The sequence below is a fragment of the Bubalus bubalis genome, chromosome 3 (assembly GCF_019923935.1).
Source record: "Bubalus bubalis isolate 160015118507 breed Murrah chromosome 3, NDDB_SH_1, whole genome shotgun sequence".
NCBI lineage: Eukaryota > Metazoa > Chordata > Mammalia > Artiodactyla > Bovidae > Bubalus > Bubalus bubalis.
In genome coordinates this window covers 40,782,778-40,800,072 of record NC_059159.1, presented here as the reverse complement: position 1 = coordinate 40,800,072, position 17,295 = coordinate 40,782,778, and the positions used below count along the sequence as shown (strand labels likewise).

At 48.2% G+C, this 17,295-nt stretch overlaps 1 protein-coding gene across 9 annotated transcripts in view; it reads left to right on the top strand.

Annotated features, from left to right (window-relative positions):
* RPH3AL (rabphilin 3A like (without C2 domains)) overlaps positions 1 to 17,295 on the top strand; it is a 137,552-nt gene that overhangs the window by 14,384 nt on the left and 105,873 nt on the right. For 4 of the 9 annotated variants that reach the window (XM_025280907.3, XM_025280908.3, XM_025280901.3 and 1 more), the window contains exon 1: positions 6,782 to 6,928. The exons of 3 other annotated variants lie outside the window; for them this stretch is intronic. The gene's annotated coding sequence lies outside the window, so the exon portion shown is untranslated. Of the gene's footprint in view, positions 1 to 6,780; positions 6,929 to 17,295 lie in introns of those variants that run through there. 2 more of the 9 variants (XM_025280909.3, XM_044940595.2) reach the window with 2 other exon arrangements.

Here is a 17,295-nt window from a genome sequence, read left to right as displayed (position 1 = left end):
ACATGGCCGTATAGCGTCTTGATTTAGTGTTATCAGTTCATGCCAGCCATTTTCCAACAGGTGGAAGAGATGCTTCCCCACCAAGGGGAACCTCTTCTTGCTTCCTGTAAAAGGACCTTGTGGGCTGGGATGCAGGTTTGGGTGTCATGTGGTAAGCTGGGTCACCCCTGACAGGGTGATGGGGGGTAATTTAGTGAAGGGGGAAAGTGGGGAGTGAGAGGTCCCTGTATGGAATCTAAAATGCCTATGCAGGGACTTCCCTGGTGGTCCAGTGGCTACGGATCTGCACTCCCAAAGCAGGGGGCCTAGGTTCCGTCCCTGGTCAGGGACCTAGCTCCCACATGCCGCAACCAAGACCCAGCACAGCCAAATAAATAAATAAATATATATTTAAAGATGAAGACTTAAAACCAGTAGCCTTCTTCCACTTTAAGAAACTAGGGGGAAAAAAGAGCAAACTAAATCTAAAGCAAGCAGAAGGAAAGAAGTAATAAAGATTAGAGCACAAAATAAGGAAATAGAGAAAATACTGCATATTATGTGATTCCATTTATATGAAATGTCCAGAATATGCAAACCTATAGAGACAGAAAGTAGATTCGTGGTTTCCCGGGGCTGAGGAGAGGGAGGGATGGGGAATGACCGCTAATGGGTACAGGGTTTCTTTCAGGGCTGATGAAAATGTTCTAGAATGAGATGTTGGTAATGGTTGTATAACTGTGAATATACTAAAACCGCTGAATTGTACATTTTAATAGGGTGAAGTTTATAGTACGTAAGTTAAATTGCAATAATGATGTTAATAAAAAAATAAAAAGAGGTAATTGGGTAAAAGGGGGTTGGGGAGAGGCAGAATCAGGGGAAGCATTCTCCAGGGAGGAGTATCAGGGTGTATGCAACCCCAAGGGGAAAGAGTGTAATGTGTTACAGAGGCCCTGTGTGGGCTGGGCTGGCGTGGGCAGTCTTCAGTTTTATCATCAGAATAGTAGAAAGTCACTGGGGGGTTTCCATGGATGGTTTCATAGGTGCTTTCTCTTCCCTGGGCATTTCCACCTGGGGAAAATGGCCCCTCCGTGAACTCCTAAATTTGCATCTTATTATTCCAGAGAGCAGTTGAATTGAGACTTCACTCTCTTAGCCAATTTCCTAGCTTCTCAAAGAAGGGACCTCAATATGCCAGTTTGGGCTGAGGGCACCTCTAGAAGACTCAGCTGGTGGTTTCCCTAATGGTTCCAAATGGCTGGCATTTTGAAGGGCTCTTTGTGACTATGTGATGCAGACAGATTGGAGAGGGCCAGGAGTGGATTTAGGAGGCACCTGCGGCAGCCCGAGTGAGAGGAACCTGCCCATCAGGGAGGTTATAGTTCAAGGTCACCCCACTAGATGGAGCCAGACCTGAGTCCCTCTAGTACTGCAACCTCTTCTCTCGCAGGCCACTGATTTGCATCCCCCCCCACCAGGTAGTCTTATGGAGAAGGCAATGGCACCCCACTCCAGTACTCTTGCCTGGAGAATCCCAGGGATGGAGGAGCCTGGTGGGCTGCCGTCTATGGGGTCGCACAGAGCCTGACACAACTGAAGCAACTCAGCAGCAACAGCAGGTAGTCTTAAGGGCTTCCCTGGTGGCTCATATGGTAAAGAATCTGCCTGCAGTGCAGGAGACCCGGGGTTTGATTCCTGGTCTGGAAGATTCCCTGGAGGAGGGCATGGCAACCTATTCCCGTATCCTTGCCTGGAGAATTCCATGACAGAAGAGCCTGGCACGCAACAGCCCATGGGGTGGCAAAGAGTCGGACACAACTAAGCGACCACACTTTCATATATTCTTAATCGGCCCAGAGAGTGGCTGAGATCTCTGCTCCATGCTTAACGAGCTGGGGGAAGGGAAATGGACATTGTATTAATCAGGCTAAATAGAACTTGTGGCTCACTAGGGCTGGCTTTGCTGCAAACAGTGGAAATGAGCATTTGCTGCCAGGACACTGGAATGTCTCATAGAAGCCCAGGCCCCGGGCAGGGCTGGATCGAGCACACGGATCAGAGGAAGGCCCAGGAGCCCTCTCTCTCCCTTGTGTTTGCTCAGCTGCTATTCCAGCTCTCCTCTCCTGGCTCTCACTGCAGACCACCTTTCTCTTTCCCGGGCATTTCCACCTGGGGAGCATGACCCCTCCATCAGCTCCGTTCATTTGCATCTCACTGTTCCAGAGAGCAGTTGAGTTGCGACTTCAGTCTCTTAGTCACTTTCCTTGATTCTCAAGGAAGGGACCTCTAATATATCAGCTTGGACTGAGTGTACCCCGGAAGAGTCACTAGTCCCTGTGTAAACTCGGGGATTCTAGAGTCCACAATGAAGCCAGGGGGAAGAAGGGACAGCTGATGGAATGCAAGTGGCCTATGGCAAGGGTCCCTCCACCCTGACTTTGGAGGACACCCTGCCGAGGATGGATCTGCTCCTAAACTGCACGAGACCTTATTTTGTCACTTGAATTTATTTGTCAACAGCCCTCTGACTGTCCACCTCCCCTCCCCCTGGGCCTTCACTTTCAATTCCTCACCAGGCAGGGAACATTCCAGAATTTAGAATTAGTCTTCCTACCTTTGTGAATTCTGTCCGCTTCCCCAGAAACGCAAGGTCTAGCTCACGCCCTGCTGAAAAGCTTGTTGAAAAGGAACCCAGTTATTATCATTGTCTCATTTTCACCTGCTGTTTGAAACTCAGTAGTGCTGATTCAGGTGCCTGGAAACCCTGGTGACTGTGGAATAAATGGGCCTCTGATTGGGAACAGGAGGGGACAGAAAACGGTGAGGTCCGGCGGGAGGCAGGTATGAGGGTCAGCTGCCAATCACGTCCCCAACCCCACGGCTTCCAGCCTCAGCTCACTGCTTTCAGGAGGCCCGCAGGTGACGTGTGCTGTGCCATCTGCCCTTTGTGCCAGGGATGCTGTGGTCGGGAGAGGGAGGGGGCACCGGGAGCCCCAGGCCCTTCATGCCTGGGCCCATTTCCAGAGCTAAGAAGGGGGTTGATCCTGGATGGGGCTTTTTCTCTTGCTGTGAGGAGCAGGAAATTGAAGTCCTTTACTCAGGAGCTCTCTCAGACATCAGAGTGGGAGGCAGGGAAGGATCCTGCCTGCAGATGTGGGTTCCAAAGGCTCATTTCTCTTTGAATTCCTTGCAGCACTCCTAGGAGCTGTGCGGCTGGCCCTCTTCTGACTTACAGCCGTGCGCTGACTGCCTGGCGTGTTGTTTCCAATGCTGATAATGATGCTGGCGGCATGCACACGGCTGGTGCCTTACCCCTGATTAGCAGTCACGAACCTCCACATTTAATTTCTGTTATAATCTAGTGAGGGAAGTAGGGCAGATTGTTTTATATGCATTTAATAGCTGATAAACCTTCAGGCTGGCTGGGCATGGGATGAAGTAGGTGTGTGAGGCGTTTTTCCCCCTCTCAGCCACACAGCCAGTCAGAGCTGGGATTGAAAGCCTGTCTTCTAATCTTAGATCCTTGACTCTGTTCGCAACAGAGTGGAACGATCTTCTGAATTCTCTCAGGCACAGACAGTGGCTTATTCTTCCTGGTTTTCCTGTCTGTCATCCATCCATCTCTCTATTTATGCCTCCATCTTTTTCTATAAAGGAATTGAGATACTAACAAGAACATCTATTTCTCTATATACCTTGAATATATAAGAAACTAGAGAAATGTATATTTATAATAAAAAGCTAAAGTAGATACTTAATGCCAGAGTTGTGTGTAGATATTTTTTATATTTGTTTGTATATGTGTTTCTGTTGTTGTTTAGTTGCTAAGTTGTGTCTGACTCTTTTGTGAGCTCCTGGACTGTGAGCCCATGGATTCTAACCCCACCAGGCTCCTCTGTCTGTGGGATTCTCCAGGCAAGAATACTGGAGTGGTTGCCATTTCCTTTTCCAGGGGATCTTCCCAACCCAGAGATCAAACCCAGGTCTCTTGCATATCCTGCTTTGGGAGTTGATTCTTTACCACTGTGTCACCTGGGAAGCCCATGTAATTAATAGGAACCCATAAAAATAAGGTCAGGAGAAACCTAAATTTACTGGAAGGTCACAACCGGGGCGAGAGTTAGGCTATATATTCAGGCCATTGAGCTATGCATGGTTTACTATGGTTGAACCACAGATTTAACTCTGAGCTAATGAGTGAACAAAGCAGGGGAAAACAATTGTATTATTTACACGGTTCATGGGGTCCATAAGGAACAGGAGACCAGACACTGAGGGCTTTTCCAGGCAATTAGATTTGAAGGAAATTTCTTGCCTGGGTGGTCATCTATGCGGTCCTGAGGGGCAAGGGAAATACGCGCCCCATGTACTGATACTCTCTGTTCCTCCTCTCGTGCCAGACATCACCATTCAATCTCCACCCTTTCCCAGTGAGGCCAGAGAGAGCCTTGCAGTCCTTCAAGCAGCCATTACTGGCAATGTGGAGCTGGCAGACAGGACGAAACCATGTGCTATTCCAGCGCTGGGGGCGATGGTGGTGTCAGGAGTCATTGAGCAATTCTGAATGGAGAGCCACAGGAAGTTGTGACAAGCACCTTTGCAGGAGTGGACACCGTGTCTTGTCCATTGGAGGTGTGTTTGCCATAAACTGCATCTAGGTGTCAGTTAGAGGGACCCATCAAGGTGATGATGGGTGCTGAGTGTGTTTGGTTAGTACATGCAGTGCATTCTCACTCCTTCCTGCTCCTGGGTAGGTGACTTACTCAGGACTCCCAATTGCAAATGGCAAAGACCCAACTCAAACTAGTTTCACTGAAAAGGGGACTCGGTGGACCTGGCAAGTTGGGGATCAAAGGACTGATTCAGGCATGGCTGGATCCAGCAGTTGCTAACACCATCAGGATTATCTACCTCCATCTCTCGGCTGTGCTGGGCTTTATTCTCAGGATGTTTCCAAGTGGCAGCAAGGTAGCACTGGCTGTCCCAGGCCAACATCATTCTCACAGCTTGCTATCACAGGGAAAGAGTATTTCTCAGTAACTCCGGTGAGAGCTCAGGGAAGACTCTGTATGGCTGGGCCGAGGTCACCTGCCAGCCCTGACCCTGTGACTGTGCCCTGGGGGTAGGAATGTTCTAATCGTCAAGCCCACTTTCACCCTGAGGAAGAGGAGGGAGGGACCATTTCTCCCTCCCAGAAGGACTGGGCACGATTTCTTCGGCACTGAGGAAGAGTCCTTCGCAGAGAGGACTGCTGGGAGGACAGAATGTGTAATACATCCCGTGGAAGGCCAGCAGAGGCCCCAGCCTTGGCACGTGGGCAACAGCCACCTGAAGGCAGCTTTTAGGGTGCCATCTGCACTTTTTCCTCCTAAGTGGAGATGTACGCTCAGGCTGTTCCCTTCCTGAGGTCTGTTCCATCCTGGACTTGCAAACTCAGCTGGCCTTTCTGTGCAGCAGGCTTCTGGGAGCACGTGGAAACCAACCTCTCTCCACGTGTCTGTCCCAGAGGTCGCCTCCAGTCCCTGACACCACGTTTCAGCTCTCTTTGATCTCTGATCCCTGTGTGCACACCCCTGGCTCTGGGGTCTGCACTTGGCCCCCATCGCTATAAAGGTTTGAGTCTCTTATCTGGACATGTGACTCAGCCTGACTGTGGCGTCACCTGCAGTCTTCAGCCTGTGGTCCTGCCAGGAGGAGGGCAGAGCGGCCAGGCTGGCCCTGGTGGAGGAGGTCACTCCTCTGTTGCTTCTCCTCAAGTCAGAGCTTCCACTCGGGATGAAGGACCAGCTGGTCTCCGGCACACCTGGGTATTTAGTGGCTGCTTTCCACAGACTCAGACTTGCATCGCACTCTCCTGTGTGATACGACCGGGCTCACGCATTAGCACTTCTCAACATTTTTAGCTACAGAATCTTTTCTTCAAAGGCTATCTTCCCTGAAAATCCATTATAGAGACCTGACAAGAGCAGAGTCGCTCTGGCCTAGGTTGGAATACGCCCCCTTTATCCACCCCCTCCTCGTTCCATGGATAGGCACATAGCCCCCGAGAGACACAGGGCACCCCCTAGGACTCCTCACGATGACGTCCATCCCGCCTGCCTAGCAGCACCTGCTCTTGTTCCCCGTCGGGGATTAGGTGCTCGATGTGGTGTTTTCCTTCTCACCACCTTTCTTCCTGTCATTAGCTTGTTTGCACTCTGAAAAGTCAACAAGGGGATCTTTGTCACCTTCCTTGGCCCTACAGGCAGGTGTCAGCTCCTCCCTGCATGACCCTTGCCCTCCTCGAGCTGCACATGGGAGGCCGTGGCGTTGGAGTCATTGGTCATGTTATCTGGCCCTCAGCTTACCTTCTTCGTAGGGAGCTACGCCCAGATGGATGTCCCACCCCCAGCAGTTGAAGTTTCAGGAAGTCATGAGATGCTGACGCCCAAGTATGACCACTGCCTGAAATGAATAGTTTGAATACTTTTCCGTAAAATGTGCCCTTTTGAAAAACAATAACAAAGTCCTTAAAACTTGTAAAAGTGGCGAGACTTTAAAAAATAAAAGGAATGCAAACATTCCCAAGAGAGGCCTCCCTCTAATAGGAAGTGTCCTTCATCTGTTCGGCTTTGTCGTTGTTTAGTTGCTAAGTTGTGCCCAACTCTTTTGCCACCCCATGCACTGTAGCCCCCCCAGCCTCCTCTGTTCAGCTTTAGAAAATGTTATTAGGAGGAACTTGGTCACCCATGGATTGGCTTCAGCTGGGCGTCGGTCCACCCGGAGAATCCAGGCCTTGGTTTGGCTCCAGCTGGGCCTTCCCCGGCTGCCACTTATTGACTTAAGTCCCAGTGATTCAGATCTTCATCAGGGTCGCCCCTGACAACGCGTGGTGAGGGAGAGAGGGGACCCGCCTCCTTCTAGACGCCAGCAGGGCCAGGCCCAGGCCAAGACCCCTCAGTTCCTGGTAGGTGTTTTGGGGTCTTTGGCAATGAGGGGATGGGAAGATTTCACTTTTTCTGGAGCCAAGGCTTTTCCTAGAACTTTGCTAACTCCCGGGAAGGGTGTGTCTGTGCTGGGAGAACAGTGTTAATGGTTGACTTGCTTTTTCCTGGGTTACTCCAAGGCCTGTGGCTTCCCAGGGAGAGGGGGCAGGGATTGGGGAAGGGAGGAGCACCCCTGCATCCCCTTGACAGTTGCTACGCTTTCCGTACCATCCTGTAGGCCGGCAGAGGTTAGGGGTGGATGGAGGAGGGGATGTGTGCTTTCGAAGAAAGTTGGGCAGCAGATGGGCCCAGAGCCAGGGGGAGAAAAGGGCCCCATTACTACAACTGAACAAACTGGAACTTTCTGTCTGTTAAATATTTTTTATTGGATGTGAAGGCACTGAAAGAGGGGCTAGACTGTGTCTAGTCTTCAGACGACTGTGAGACAGGCCCAGGAAAACCAAGAGCTATGCAGGAGGTGTAAGAGATGTGGGTTTGATCCCTGGGTCCGGAAGATCTCCTGGAGAAGGAAATGGCAATCCACTCCAGTATTCTTGCCTGGGGAAATCCTATGGACAGAGGAGCCTGCGGGCTATAGTCCATGGGGTCCACAAAAGAGTCGGGTCATGACTGAGCACGCACGCATACAGTAATGTTAAGTATTTTATACAGGTGAGCACTTTAAACATTTTAATGATTAGGTATTTATTTTCATGTGCATTAGACCATGACTTTTTGTTTTAAAGTTCCCTTCTATTTATAGCAAATGATACGGTTTTCTCTTTGTGGTGGAGTTTGCTTTAAAAATAAAGTAAAAGAGTGAGTTGACTTAAAGGGAAATATTAAGTAAAGAGTAGTATGGATGGCAGGTGGCATGGGGATGCTTAAGTTTTGGGAACAGTGTGCTGGAGGAATTCAGAGAGAGGCTCAGAAAGGAAAGGGCTCCTGGAAGAGTCAGCTGGTGTTGGGGAGGGGTAGGATCTAGCAAGGTGGAGGTGGGAGAGGGTGTATCTTACTAGCAGGTGTGCAAATGTGTGTGTGCAAATCTTTTTTTAAATTTTAATTTTTTAATTGGAGGATAATTGCTTTATAGCGTTGTTAGTTTCTGCTGTACAACAACGTGAATCCACGCAAAGTATACCTGTATCCCCTCCCTCCTGAGCCTGCCTCCCACCCCCGTGTGTGCAAATGTTGGTGTCCATTTTAGTTGCCACATATGGAGAAGGAAATGGCAACACACTCAGTATTCTTGCCTGAAGAATCCCATGGGTAGAGGAGCCTGGCAGGCTACAGTCCAAAGGGCAGCAGAGTATCAGACATGACTGAGCTACTGAGCACAGCGCAAGGCACATGAGTCCTGTAGGGACTGGAGTTTGGGCTTGGACTATATTGTGGAGGATCTTGAATCTCAGGATATGGACTCCAAACTTGAGCAGCGGGAGCCATTGAAGGTGCTGGAGTGGGGGCAGTGGTTCATGACTGTCCTTAAAGAGACTCATTTATTTGTAATGGGTACCAGGACTGAGGCAGGATGACCAGTCAGGGGCCTAAGGAAAAAATGTGTAAGAGGCCAAACTAGAGCCATGGCTGAGGACCAGAAGTTCAGCCACCAGCCCATCTCCTGCTGGCGCTGGCTGGCAGCCTAGAGACATTGGAGAGAGGCAGGTCTGGGTTGATGAGCCGACTCTGGGTCTCTCTCTTGAGAGTTCCTTGGACTGCAAGGAGATCCAACCAGTCCATCCTAAAGGAAATCAGTCCTGACTATTCATTGGAAGGACTGATGCTGAAGCTGAAACTCCAATACTTTGGCCACCTGATGCAAAGAACTGACTCATTTAAAAAGACCCTGATGCTGGGAATGATTGAAGGCGGGAGGAGAAGGGTATGACAGAGGATGAAATGGATGGCATCACCGACTCAATTGGACATGAGTTTGAATAAGCTCTGGGAGTTGGTGATGGACAGGGAGGCCTGGCGTGCTGCGGTCCATGGGGTCGCAAAGAGTCAGACACAACTGAGCGACTGAACTAAACTGAGGGGAGGCGGTAGGAGCCGGGCAGGGGCATGGATCAGAAGTTGTGTGTGGAGGCCCAAAAGGGAGGTGCCTGTCTCCCCAAGCTGGGCCCAGTGGCCCATTCCTGGGATCTCCTGGCTGAGTGTGGAATGTTCTGGGGGAAGCGGGTGGGTCTGCTGCAGGAAGCTTTGCTCTGAGTCAGAGCACCGGTTCCTGCAGAAAGAGGAAGCACTTGGTTCCCTGCCCTGAAGTTTGGTCAGGACAGCCTGGCTAACAGACCCGGGCTAAGGTTTCATTCATCAGCTGAGCCTGTGGCCATCAGGGTCACAGATTTTCATTGTTGTTGTTGTTTAATTGTTCCATTTGTTTCTTCTAGTTCAGAGCATATCCCCAGGAGTTCAGAAGCAGGCTTGATTTAAAAATGAGGTTTTGTTTTTTTCCCTTTGAGGGCCAACTCTGGGCCAGGCACTGTGTCTAGAACTCTGTTCACCCTGGACAGGACCTGCTAGGGAAAGAAAGTGTCATGACCTGCATTGTACAGAGGATGAAACAAGGGGTAGGGAAATGTGGCTACTCCCAAATTATACAGTAGGTTCAGTGCAGAGCCTGATTCCAAGCTCACACGCTGGGACTGTCAGTGGGAGTAAGACCAGCTATATCACCTGGGAGAAAGAGCTCACCGTCTGTGCTTCCATGTCTGGCGTGGGGCCGCTCCCTGTGGTGTGCTGGGGTGCATCTGTAAAATGGGGGTGCTGGGTACCCCCAGCGTGGCTTCAGGGAATGCATGAGTTATGATACAACCAAGGTGCATATGAGTGTTCACTGCTCTTAATGCTGTTATGATATAAAACTAGAGTTGCAATTCTGAACATCAGTTTTATTGGGAGACATTTTTGGGGAGGGTATTACTTAGGGTAGGGGAGAAGCATTGTTTGTTTAATTTTGGCTGTGCTGAGTCTTTGTCGTGCTCGGGCCTCTCATTGCAGAGGCTTCTCTGGTTGCGGAGCCTGGGCTCTAGAGGGCCGCTAGTTGCAGCTCTCGGGCTGAGTTGAGCCTTGGCTCGTGGGATCTTCCCGGACCAGGGGTCGAACCCGTGTCCCCTGCCTCGACAGGTGGATTCTTAACCACAGGCATACCAGGGAAGTCCAGAAGGGTTGTTTTCATTTTAAAAGAATTAATTCACATGGTGTAGAATGGGAAATCTTGAGCTTGGAGACCCTGCCTTTGGCCTGGCTGTTTCTGGCCACACTCCCCTTCCCTAGATGCCGGGGGAGGTGCATGTAGGGAGGAGGGGAATCTGAGTTCGCTTTCCACTGTCATTAGCCTCACTTAGGTGAAAGCCTGAGAACAAAGTTGGTCTTCCTTGGTGGCTCAGGCTGTAAAAGGTCCGCCTTCAACTCAGGAAACTCAGGTTTGATCCCTGGGTTGGGAAGATGCCCTGGAGAAGGGAATGGCAACTCACTCCAGTATTCTTGCCGGGAAAATCCCATGGACAGAGGAACTTGGTGGGCTACAGTCCATGAGGTCACAAAGAGTCGGATACGACTGAGCATCTAAGCACGCACGTGGCTGTTTTCACAGCTTCCCAGGAAGCCCCAGGTCTCTGATCTCAACCTGCCGTAAATTATTACCCAGGAGCTGTGTCCTAATCGCCTATGACCTTAACCAGCTATTCTATGAGTTACTTTCCAGCTCTAGCATTCAGAGAGCCCTCTGCCTTTCTGGCAAGGCCCTACTTCTCCCTTTCAGCTCTCTGCCAGACCTTCCTCCACTTGGAAGTCCTCTGGGATTGCCGCAGAGAGAATGCCTAACTGAGCCTGCTCTTTGCTGCCACTGTTCTTGGTACAGTCCCAGCATTTATTAGCGCCATTGTCTGATTCATTCAGGATTCATCCCACTCATATACAGTTTGCACTGGGTATTCACAGCCAACGAAACAGAGGTGGCCTCTCGCCCTACAGACCTTACAGAGATTAACAAGTAAAGAAAGAAATGCATGCATTCAAACTGTGATGCATCCGATGAAGACCTTTCCCTCTTAAGTGCCAGGCTGTGTCTCCCAGCCATGTGAGCCATGAGATGTGGATGGAGAAGATGTTTGTGGAATAAAGACATGAACAGTACACACTCTTCTTATTTGCAGATAGGAAATCAAATTGTTAATCAACACAAAAACAATTTGAAAAGTATGACACATTATACACATCTAATTATAATTATAGAGTATCACAAGATTCTTTCTCATTGGTGAAGATGAGGGCAATATATTTTTTGTCGGTAGAAGAAAATTAAGAAAAAATTTCCCCCAATTTCACTGGTAGCATTTGACTTAAAATTTTTTTAAGTTTACAGAAAAAAATTGAGTGAAGTGTACAGAGTTCCCACATTCTCCCTTACCCCAATTTCCCCTTATTAACATTTTTTAATGTGTCATACATTTGTCATAACTCACAGAGTGTACACCAAGAGTGACCCCCTGATGAAAACTACGGGCTTTAGTTTACAGTAAGGTACCACTATCACGCTGGCATTGGTGGTTCAGTGGTAGAATTGCTGTGATCAGGGACTCCCACGCGTATTTACTTGTGATTGCACTGGGCTGCTCTCTAGTTCCCGTACGCAGGCTTCTCACTGGGGTGGCTTCTTTCATGGAGCACGGGCTCTAGGGTGCTCAGGCTCAGTAGTTGGATGGCACAGGCTTAGCTGCCCCATGGGACGTGGAATCTTCAGAACCAGGGATCAAAGCCGTGTCCCCCGCATTGGCAAGCGGATCTTTAACCACGGTACCACCAGGGAAGTCCCATTATTAACACCTTACATCAATGCAGTACATTCGTTACAAATGATGAGCTGATGCTGATAATGTTAGTCACTCAGTCATGTCTGACTCTTTGTGACCCCATGAACTGTAGCCCGCCAGACTCTTCTGTCCGTGGAATTCTCCAGGCAAGAATACTGGAGTGGGTTGCCATTCCCTTCTCCAGGGTGTCTTCTCAATCCAGGGATCTAACCTGGGTGTCCCACATTACAGGCAGAGTCTTTACCATTTAAGCCACCAGAGAAGCCCCTAACACAGAGTGCAACGCATCGGCCGGGAACCAAACCCGGGCCTCCCGAGTGGTAGGGGAGAATTCTACCACTGAACCACCAATACACGCATGATAGTGAGACATTATTGTAAACTAAGGCCCATAGTTTTCTTTAGGGGGTCACTCTTGGTGTACAGTCTATGAGTTATGACAAATGTATAATGACATGTATCCACCATGACCGTATCATTACAGAATTATAGTTTCACAGTCCTAAAAATCCTGTGTCCCGCATATTCATCCTTCCCTTGCTCCCCCTGAACTTCCGATCTCTTTACTGCCACTGTAGTTTTATCTTTTTCAGAATATCATACCTTTCAGATTGGCTTCTCTCATTTAGCAATATGCATTTAAGCTTCCTCCATGTCTTTTCATTGTTTGGTAGCTTTTTTATTTTTCTATTTATTAATTTTTTTTTCACCTTTATTGCTGAGTTTTATTTCATTGTCTGGATATAGCACCGTTTATTTATCCATTCACCTATTGAAGGACATCTTGGTTGCTTTCATGTTTTGACAATAATGAATAAATCTGGTATAAACCTTAGCATGCCATATTTGTATGTGTGTAGATGTAGGTTTCCAATTCTTTGGGTAAACACCAAGGAGTATAACTGTTGGATCATATAATAAGAGTACGTTTAGTTTTGTGAGATACTGCTTTTCAAAGTGGCTGGACCGTTTTGCAGTGAATGAGAGTTCCTGTTGCCCAGCATCCTCGTCAGCATCTGGTGGTGTCAGCGTTCTGAATTTCAGCCATTTAATAGGTGTGCAGCGGCGTCACGTTGTTTCCTTGGTTTGCAGTTGCTCAATGACATATCACATAGAGCATCTTCATGCTTATTTGCCATCTTGCATATCTTCTTTGGTGAGGTATCTGTTTCTTGCCTATTTTTAACTGGGTTGTTTGCCTTCTTATTTCTTTTTAATATTATTTTCCCTATTTAGAATATTATTCATTGTCTCTACTTACCTGAAAGGATAATGAAAGATTGTGTGTGTGGGTGAGGATGACTGGCATGGGAAAGTGAAAGTGTTAGTCACTCAGTCACATCCTATTCTTTGCAACCCCACGGGTTGGTGCCTGCCGGGCTCTTCTGTCCCTGGGGTTTCTCAGGCAAGAATACAGAATTGGGTTGCCATTTCCTTCTCCAGGGGAACTTTCTAACCCAGGTCTCCCAAATTGCCAGCAGATTCTTCACTGTCTTAAGGCCCCAAAACACACATACTTCTGTTAAGTGCTGAGAACTTGGGATATCCTTGAGATCAAGAAATGGAGCTTGGAGTTCAAATCTTGGGCTTTGTCACTTACATGCTGTGTGACTTTGGGTACATCGTGTACCTCCCTGAGCCTCAGTTTGCTCACCTGTAAAATGGAGATGTTAAAACCTGCTGTGAAAAATAGAGAAGATGATTCTATAAAGTCCTTGGCACCCCGCTGGAGAAATAGTAAACGCTCAATTAGTGATGGGTCTTCTCATAGATAATGAGCAGAAATACCTTTTGCTTCTCCTGTGTGACATCTGGCTCTCCCTCGTGCCCTCATTTTTGAGACCTCAGAACCCACTAGAATTCCACGTGCACTTCCAGTGCACACTTGGGATGTATCTGCGTGTGGGGAGCCAGCCATGTCCCCTCAGGTACCCGCTTCTCACCAGCCCTTCCCATCCTCCTCTCCCTTCCCCGGTGGGAGCCCCGGACTCATCCCGCTCACCTCTTCTTGGTCACTCCTTCCACCCACCGTGTCCCCTGGGCTCCTGTTTCTCCAGCCTGGCTATATATGTCGGCACCCCAGCTACTCCCCGTTCTGACTTCTCTGAAGATGGATTGTAGGCCTGTTTTTTTTTTTTTTTTTTCCTGAGGGAGATCCTGCTGGTGGCAGTGAGGAAAAGGCAGAGAGGCAGGAAAGTGACCAGGTTGGTGGGGTCCTCCCAGCATTGACTCTAGACCGGCCCACTCCTGGCTCCTTTCGAGATGGGCCCTGGGATCGGTTTCTGAAGTGGCCTCACCCACATGGTCCCCACCCTTCTCGGGAAAGCCACATGCCCTTTCCCCTCTTGCTGGCTTCTCTTCCCTGTTGATATACACTTTGCTCACCAGGCATCTGCCCTGCCCAGAAAGGATCTCCTCTGGGCATTTCCCGCAGTGCTGAATGAAAGACCCAGAAACCATCCACATACACGCAGGCTACTGGGAGATAGGGCCAGGCCTTCTAAGGCTCTTTGTAGAGCAGTCAGGGAAGCGCCAGGACTGACCACAGCAGAGGGCGAGTTCTGCAAAGCTGCTGCCCCCTCCCACTGGGGATGCAGCAGTTCAGTGGGTATGCTCATAGAGGGGAGTAATAATAGCATATTTTTATAATATATTATTCTATTATAAACTGACCTCCTGGGCCGTTGAGAGAGTAAAATGAATTAATATGTGCCAAATGCTCAGAACAGAACTCTCACATTCAGGGTTAAATAAGGGTGTCGGCTGATATTGCCATCATCTGCTCAGACCCTTTCTCCAAGGCGCCCCCCTCTCACTCCCCTTACCCATCTCATAGCTCCTACCTGCTTCAGTTCCCTCAGGGGAGCTTAGGGGATTGAAAGGACATTTTGGAATGTCCTTAACTCTAAGGAAAGTCCTGTTTATTCAGTTCAGTACAGCAGCATTCACTGATGCCTCCTACTTGTGCTGTTCTTGGTATTGGGAATTCCAGGCGAATCATACTGATGGTGGTGGTGGTGATGAAGATAGTGATGATGGTGATGATGGTAACCATGGTGATGGTGATGATGGTGATAACGGTGGTGGTGGTGATGAAGATAGGGATGATGGTAACCATGGTGATGGTGATGGTGGTGATAACGGTGGTGATGGTGATGATGGTGGTGGTGGCAGCAGCCCTTCACTGGGACTGCACAGTGTTTTGGGTCCTATCTATGTGTGTTACCTGTACCATTTAAATCAGAGTTTTTCAAATTGGCGCTTTGACATTTTTGGCTGGCTAATTTTATGTTGTTGTGGGGTAGGGTGCTCTGCTGTGCATTGTAAGGTGTTTAGCAGCATCCTGACCTCTCCCCACTATCCATCTGGCCCCCGGGTACCTCCTGGGGGAACAAAATCACCCTGGTTCAGAACCACTGATCTAATTTACTCTTCCCCACAGGCCAGGAGGCAGCTACTCATTTTACCAATGAGGCAACTAAGGCCTAGAGAGATGAAGGAAGCTGCCAAGGTCACTGAGCTAATAATTCACACAGAGCCAGAAGGCAGATCCCAGATACCTGCCCCAAAGAACAGACTCGGAAGGAGTCTGCCCTTTATGTTTTGGCAGAAGAAGAGAATTCATCAGCCACTGGCCGGGCCACCTGGGGTACGTGACCAGGTTGGGGTCTGCTTGGTCAGCCCGGGTATCCACTGCCAGATTCATTTGGAGCTAATAAAACCTGTGGCTGCTGCCCATTTTCTGACTTGGTTTGAAACCAAAGACTGAATGTATTTATGTGGACACTCTCTGCAGGCCCCTGGCCTTGGCCATGATACTGCTTCTCCTTCCTCCAGACAGAGCCCTGTCGCCTGCAGACACCCGTGGGGAGAAGGAACAGGCGTGGGTGTATTTTTCTGCAGAGGGTCCTCCTAGGCGCATTCTCCCACTGAGGCTGTGAATCTGGTTTATGGTTTGCATGCCCAAAATATTCTTTTGTAATTTTACTTTTATTTAATAATAGTTTATCATGAAAAAATAAAAATATAGAGCAAAGTTGAAAGAAGTTTGTGGTGTCCACCTGTATGCCCACTGCTTTAGATTCTACTTTTAATATTTTACTGCACTTGTTTCCCTTGTGCAGACCCCAGCTCAGCGTCATCTCTGGTTGGTGGGTCTGTGAACACACTGTTAATTCTCCCTGAGGAGAACACACTGATAACGTACATAGTGGTAATAAGACAAAATGCCCCCCAGGTTAATGGGGGAGGTCAAGTGTCATGGATGACTCAACTCACTGTTAAAGCAAAACTACAACTATACTCCAATAAAAATTAATTTTTAAAAAGTTAAAATGTTTAAAAATAAATAAAGTGAAAGTAATGAAAACAAGGCACTAAGTAGATTGGAAAGTTATTTAGTTAAAAATGTCATCTAGTATTTAGTCCATGTCATTTTAAGGTATAGAAATAATACAGGTTCTTTTATTGTTATTTTTTGGGCTGTGACCTGCAGCATGCAGGCTCTTAGTTCCCCGACCAGGGATTGAACCCGGGGCCTCAGCAGTAAAAGCACTGAGTCCTAACCACTGGGCCGCCAGGAAGTCCCCAAGTGCAATAGTTTCAAGCAATAGAAATCATACAAACTGCCTGACACAAAGAAGGCCACATGTGTGAAATGCTAGATTATGTCGTCTTTTCCTTTTGTGGAGTCATCCTTTGTCTAAGAAATAAGAAAGACCTTGGCAGACATCTAACCCCTTCCTCCACTAACTCCTGTTCCCTCCAGCCCACATCTCATGCGGGGAAGTGGGGGCCCCCACAGTCACCCCTTGAGTCCCTTCTCACCTTCCCCAGGTGGGCTTTGGGCTGGGAGGGGATGTGGGGCCACAGCACATCACGTATTCCTTGGTATATATGATTCTGAATAACAGATACCTTTAATCAAGCTTGTTTTTATTTTATATATTTATTTGGCCACACAGGATGTGGGATCTTAGCTCCCTGACCAGGAATTGAACCCATGTCCCCTACATTGGAAGCAAATATTTTTAATCACTGGACCACCAGGGAAGTCCTGAACTTGTTGTTTTATAATTGTTAAATTAAAGCTTTTTATTTTGAAATTATTTAGGTTTCCATAAATGTTGAAAGAATGGTTCACAGAGTTCCTGCCTACCCCTCACCCTGCTAGCCCTGTTAATATCTTATATAACAATGTAACTGCTCTTCAGTTTGTTTTTTTAAGTATATATATTTTTTATATTTGCTGTACTGGGTCTTAGTTGTAACATGTGGGATCTAGTTCCCTGACCAGGGATCAAACCCAGGCCCCTTGCATTGGGAGTGTAGAGTCTTAGCCACTGGACCACCTGGGAAGTCCTGTCAGTTTTTCCTTATCATTTATGACCTTCACATTTCAGAAGAGTTCTGGTCAGTTGTTATATAGAGCATCTCTCCATGAGCGACTGAACTGAACTGATATTTTCTCATGTTTACATTGCAGTTATGTGTTTGGGGCAGGAATACTACCAAAATGATGATATATCTTTCTC